At 49.8% G+C, this 6,704-nt stretch overlaps 1 protein-coding gene across 2 annotated transcripts in view; it reads left to right on the top strand.

Annotated features, from left to right (window-relative positions):
* The first annotated feature begins 1,744 nt into the window (after positions 1–1,744).
* Positions 1,745–6,704, top strand: part of DAAM2 (dishevelled associated activator of morphogenesis 2) — a 108,329-nt gene continuing 103,369 nt past the window's right edge. For both annotated transcript variants that reach the window (XM_079148335.1, XM_079148333.1), the window contains exon 1: positions 1,745–1,889. The gene's annotated coding sequence lies outside the window, so the exon portion shown is untranslated. The remainder of the gene's footprint in view (positions 1,890–6,704) is intronic.

The following is a 6,704-nucleotide window of genomic DNA, read 5'->3' as shown; positions in this document are numbered from 1 at the left end:
TCATCCAACACCAATGGCTGTCATTCTCAAGGTTGCAAGATGGCTGCCTCATGGCCAGGCATCACATCCACACTCTAAGGAAGAAGAACTAGGAGAAGGAGGAATAAGAAACATCAAAGGGCTGAAGGAGCAGGCCACTTGAATCTGACCTTTTCTTAAAGAGTTTTGTGGTAGCTGCCCCTGTCTTCTGTACTCCAATCTCATTGGCCAGAACTGGGTCTCCTAGCTATCCCTGGCTACAAGGGAACCTGGGATGGTGAAGATTGTTGGTTTCTGGCTTCTTTACTCCAGGAAGGCAAGGGAGAAGGGACTTGCCAATGGCTTCTGGAAGCCAATTCATAGTGTCTGCTGCAGGGTTGAGCTCTCTTTGCCAATGGAGCCTTGTCTTGAGGGAGAAGATGGGGGAGGCAGTGAAATACGATGCTCAGGAGAACAACCCAACAGTGACCAAACAGCAGGGCTCTGGGGCCCTCTGATAGCTTGGCTAATCCCAAGACTTGGCTCCTGACAATCAGCTCTAACCAGCTCCAATGAAAGGGCCAATAGTTCCAAGTCCTACCTATACTGTAACTGTGGGTAAGGGACACCTCTATCTCCACACCATTCAGCAACAGAACGTTCACTAGAGTTGGGCTTTAATGGTGATTTTTGCTTATTCTTGCCCCCTCTCATTAATGGGGGACTGAATATGCACACAGTTACCTTATCTAACTGTATAAATAATTTGCGTATGATGAACTTTGCATTTTAAAGTTCATCCTCCAATCTTTGGGAGCCATGAAGAATAAACCATACTGGAAGGATGGCCCTAAGCTAAGTCATTTCCTCTAGCTCCTTCAGCAGGCTGGAGAAATAACTACTGAATTCCAGACCCCAATGCCCAGAAGATTCTGTACAAGTCACCCATGGTGATGGAGTGGGAGGTCCTTTATAGTGGGACTCCTGAGGGTGGGGGAAATGGGAGAAGATCAAGGACTCACCTGGAGGGTGCTGGCAATCATGGAGGAGACAGTTACTTTTGACTGACATCATTTCCAGTCCAGTCAAGCAGATGAACCACAATCACATTTTTCAAAAAATTAAATGTAATTTTTAGAAGTATGAATAAGAGCTATTGTAAATGGCTCAAACTATGTATATAAGCAATGAAGTAAGATGAATTGACTGGCACTGAGTTGGAAAAGCTATACAGAGGCAGGGAGTGTGGAACATAATTTAATAAAAATAAACTTTTTCTTTTAAATACACACACTCCTAAAGAAGAAATGGAAAAGTTGTTAGGGTGTGGACCAGGGCTTCTAATTAGCTGCTGGACGGTTCCTAATCTCTGCCTCCCTTGCCCAGCACCTTCTCGGGACATTGTTGGAGAAGGGGCACTTTGGTGGAGAGGGGATTTCCCCTCCTGCTGAGCTGGCCTTCCACCAGCCTTCTGCCCGCTGCCCAGGGTCGCGGTGGAGAGAAACCCACCGCGCAGGTGGCCACTTGTGCCTCCCTGACCCTGACGTGCTTCCTACCAGAGGGAGCCCTGAAAGTGTCCCTGCCAAAGTGGGGAACAGCTAGCCTCATTGTGTGCCTCGCCCTGCCTGCCGCTCTGGCCCTCCCTCCCTCCTCTGCGTTCTGTCTGAAAGTGTGAAAATTACAAATCCCAAGGAACTGCAATCAGAACTCTACCTAGGGAAAATTCAGAGTATCCCTGCCATAAATATCCCGCTCCAAGACGCCTGACGTCAGAGCGGGGCGGGCGGGCGGCGCGAGGCCGGGCGGGAGGGGAGCCGCCGGGCTCCTCGGAGTACAGTCGAGGACAGAGCCGAGCGGCGGAGCGCCGAGCAGCGGCCGCCCTGCGGGGGACCCGGGCTGCGGGAGCCGCGACGCGCCATGGGGGCCTCGGGGTAGGTGCCGCGCCGCTCCGGGGAGGCATCGCCACGCTTTCCACCCTTCGCTCTTTACACTGCTGAGCGCGCACCGGAGAGGCAGCACCTCCGCGGGCTGGTTGTTTTGTTTCTCTCTCCAAAGTGTTTGCAGGAGCGCGGACGGACGTTGGAGTGGGCTCCCGGGGCCTGTGAATGCAAGTGTGTGTCCGGGTGATTGCGCGTGTTTGCATTGTGATTGTGTGAGTCCGTACAGGCACATCTGGACACAGGAAATGTCTATGGAAAACTTTAAAAAAAATTTTTTTTTTTTTTTTTTTTTTTTGTGTGTGTGTGTGTGTATGTGGCTTTGAAATCGGACTCCACTGTTGTCACAAGTGGACAGATAGAGACAGTGGCTCCCAAGCTGACAACTTTTCCGTGGTGGCTTTTCCCAGTCCAGTTTGTGCTTCACTTGGCTGGTTGGGAGTCTTCACAAGCCCCCAGCTTCCACTTGGAGGCCTGGCCTCTGGCCGGCAAGCAGGGCAGCCCAAGCGGTGCTGAGGTTCTTGTTCTAAGGGCCGTGGGACCACCAACCAAGGTGCATCCCCAGAAAGGGACACTCAGCACCTGTGACTGGAGCTCACCCTCTGACCAGGTTGTGGTCCTGACCTCTCCAGCCATGGGTCTCTGGCTTAACTGGGAGAGGAAGGAGCTGGTCTGGTGGCAGGTAATTGTAAGAAGGATGCAGAGGATGGAGGAGGTGGTGGCCCCATGCTGTGGCCCTGTGTCCAGCTGTGCCCCAGAACCTAGAGCAGGGTAGATATCTCTGCCACATGTGCCCATGGTGGGGTGAGCTCCAGGTTCTCCTAGAGTGCTTCCTGTGATCCCCCAAACAAGATGCAAACTCCTCACATAGAGAGACGTGTCTGAGCTGTGGGGTGGAGGAAGGGGGGCAGCGAGGGAGAGCGAGAGAGATTTTTATCAAAATTGAACACAGATTGCTGAGGTCTGGGCTTGATTTAACTCTTCTCTCTCTGCCGTGGCCACTTCTCTACAGTTTGTGTGGTGGATTTGGAAAGTTCCCTAGGGTGGGAAGGAAAATCACACCTCTCCAGGAAACAGTCCCCACAGGTTTTCCTTGAAATCCCAGAGGAATGAAAGCAACTTCCCATCTTTAAAAAATTTCAAGTTTTGTGTTTTCTGACTTCTGAGTTTGGCGTCAGTTTCTTGGATTTCCGTTTTCCCTACCAGGGATCTAGATGGGAGACAGCAGGCTACTAGGGCAGCGAGATGAGAGACTGTGGGATGCAGGGGCCAGCGGGCCCTGGATGGCACAGCACAGGACACTGCCTGCCGGTAGCACGAACCCATGAGCAAGTGACCGCAAGAGAGCTTGGGTTGTCAGCTTGCCCCTCGCCAGCTCTCTGGTTTTGTATTTTGCAGTGGAGCCAACCTACACGTTTGGGTGGGAGGGAGATTATTGGACTCTCCCTATGTCCTAGAAAAATGAGAGAATGAAGGGACAGGGAGGAAGTCTGGAAATAAAAACAGACCCACAGGAAGTTGAGATTTGGGAAGGATTTTAGAAATTATACAAATTGAACCCCAGGGAAGTGCCATAAAAGACTGAGCCGGCGGCAATGTCAGAAATGGACTCATTTAACTTCAGGAGTACGTTGCCCACTGAAGCGAAGGGAAGAAGGAAATCACTCCGTGGACAATGTCAACAAGAGTGCGTGTGGACAGGGGTGGCTGGGTCCCCGCGAGATGACAGGCGCGCACATGACTGCGTGGTGATTGGCATGGCCTCGGGCTCAGAGGCATCAATGGTCCATTTCTTCATCTGTGCTGGGAACTTCATCCCACCCCCATTTCTTCCTCTAAAAAAACAACTGTGCTATTATTGTCTTGCTCTCTGGTAGCTGCACACTCTGGCTGCTAACTTCTAGCCAGTTTTTAGGACTTTCCCTCCAGATCCTTGGATGCTGAGGGAATACTTGTGCCCCCATCAGGACAAAAAGGGGAGAGAAAATTCTCCTGGGCCTTAGGACTCAGGAAGGTGGAGGCTGTGAAGGCAGGACCAGTAGTAGGAAGCCTGTGGATGTTTTTGCCTTTGGGGGGCCTGGGGGGTGGTTGAAATACTACTGCTGTGAGAGCACGCCCTCCCCAGTCCATCCTCTTCCCGATTCCCTGTCTTCAATGTTTTTTTTGACCTCACATTGTCCCCATCACTGAACAGGTTTGGGACCAAGGTAAGGGATGAAGATAGAGGTGAAGTGTGGGCGGCAGCGAAGGCATAGAGATAGTGAGGGCTGCGAGACTTTCTTCTTTGACTTTAGCGGAGCCAATGGAAGTGACAAGTCGAACTGTTCTCACTTGTTCCCATTATTTAAAAATATAGAAGACTAAATACCCCGGGGCAGAGGGGATCCATCAGATAGGACTTCTGGAAATACTCTTGGTCTGGCATAGGAATCCCCAGCGGTGGGTGCGGGTGGGAGGCTGACCCCCAAGAGTTAGGCTTTCAACTCTTTCAATGTGTGGAGTTTCTCCGGAGGGTGAGTGGAATCCTGGCCCTTCTGGGTTTGCCTTGAGAGACATCTCACCCACCTCAGACCCAGGATGAATTCCCAGGTCACTGACACTTGGGCTAATATGGAAGTCGTTTTACTGTTCCTTCCATGAGCTCTGGCTTCTAGCTAGGTTTTCATCCTCTCTGAGATCAGATTAATTAGGGAGAGTGCATCCTCAGGCATTTTTGAAGGTCCAAAGGACAAACACACCCAGCAGAATGAACAATGGAGGGTTTGTTGTTGACTTTGGTAGCAGTTGACCCTCTAGGTCTTAACAGCCAGAGACTCTGTTAAGCATCCTGTGCCACTTACCTCTGGACGGCGAAGGCAGCATGGCCCAATGGAAAGAGTGCAGACTTGCAAGCAGACCACTCTGGGAGAGAACTGAGATCCTTGGGAATCAGCAGCCTGGCATGCATTACCTACTTCTTCTGGGCTTCAGCTTCCTCATCTGTAAACTGAAGATAAATATAAGCTTATTACAAAATGACATTTATGCAGAAGGACCAAGAAGGAAGCCAGGAATGCTGCAGTCCCTTAATAAAGGAAATATCATTTTTCAAAAAATTTTCAGTTTTTCAGCTATCAGAAGTCATTGTTATTTGGAAAGGACCCCCCCCCCCCAATCTGTCCTCATATTTTCCATGATTGCACGTCAATGGCTGGAGTTGCTGGGGTTCCGGTCACCTTTACTTCCTCTAGGAAAGGTAACCAGTGAGGATTATCCATGAGCATGCCTAGTCCATTATCCTGAGGGGTGAAGGAGGCCTCAGCCATATTGGATAGCTGACCCGGAAATGATTCCCCATGTTTGAGCTATGTTAGGAGGGAGAAGGGCAGCTGAGAGGGCTGTGTGTGTGTGGTGGGGAAGGGAGGGGAAGGGTAGCAGGTGGGGGTGTGGGGGTCAGGAACAGATTGATTCTGGAAGAGCAAACCTGAAGGCAGAGGTTGGTTAGGCAGCCATTGTTTCTGGAGGGTGCTCAGGTCAGAGTAAGGGAGAGTCCGAAGTGTTGTGAAGAGTGGGAGCTTTAGCCTTTGTAAACATGTCCAGTGGGTGCGGGTGGGAGGCTGCCCCCTGAACCCCGCTGGATACATTATCCAGGGGAGTGACTACTCTGGGGAAGGAAGGAGAATCTGATGCTGGAAAGAGCAGCTGCAGGTCCTCTTGGCCCATCCCAGAGCTGCTAAGTTATCCTTCAAGTTGACATTTAAGACTTTGAAGATCACATTTGTTTTTGTTTTGTTCAAGCTCTCTCTTTAACCGTGGCCTGGGATGACTTTTAAGCTTTTAAGAGGCTCAGTCAGTGGCCAACTTCTCTTGAGATGGCCCAGATTGGGGGTCAGTGGATTCCTCCCTCCTGGCAGCATCTATTTCTCCGACTCGCTCCTCACATTTTTTGGTTTGTTTTTCATTTCATTATGAGGTTCTAAAACTGCACAGTAAGATGTTGTGGAGGGAGGAAGTGCCTTGGCTTTGAACTTGTGCATGATTGTGCTAGTGCTGCCCAAGGCGTATTAGAATAGTCTGATAAGTCATTAGCCGGTGTTGTGGGTTTCTTTCTAAGTTGACAGAGAGAGGGAGAGATGGACAAACACCTGGGAAAAACAAGCTTTAGGCAGTTTTATGTCTCTTTAAATCTTGGACTAAAGCCTGGTGTAGTGGCACACGCCTGTAATCCCAGCAACTCTGGAGGCTGAGGCAGGAGGATCATGAGTTCAAGGTCAGCCTCAGCAACTCAGCAAGGCCCTAAGCAACTCAGCAAGACCCTGTCTCTAAATAAAATATAAAAAAGGACTGGCTCAGTGGTTAAGTGCCCCTCAGTTCAATCCCTGGTACAAAAAAAAAAAAAAAAACAAAACAAAAAAACTTGGCCCAAGAGAATCTGAATAATTTGTAGGCTACCCCTTGGTTCTGTGGAAAGAGCTGTACAGTCAAGCATACTTGGATTTGAATTGTGGCACCACCAGGCCATAAGTCGTTCAAACTCTCTGAGCCTTCTTTATCTGTTACATGAGAAAAATAACTACTCTCACTTGCCAGCATTGCTCTGAAGATGAAATGAAATCATACATGGTCAGGACCCAGGATATCATACATATATACCTTTCCTGTCTTCAGTTCTAAGCTCAGGAAAGTACATGAATTTGGATATTTGTCCATAAGTCAAAGTAAGCAAGCCACTTATCTGAGGCTTAACAACAGTGCTCAGAGGTGAGATGTCCCAGCCTGGAGATGGAGACCTTCATTCAAAAGCAGAGCACAGATCAGCACTCCCCAGCA

This window comes from Sciurus vulgaris (assembly GCF_902686455.1).
Source record: "Sciurus vulgaris genome assembly, chromosome: 7".
NCBI classification, from domain to species: Eukaryota; Metazoa; Chordata; class Mammalia; order Rodentia; family Sciuridae; genus Sciurus; species Sciurus vulgaris.
The sequence above is the reverse complement of the archived record's forward strand: the minus strand, read 5'-3'. Positions and strand labels throughout refer to the sequence as shown.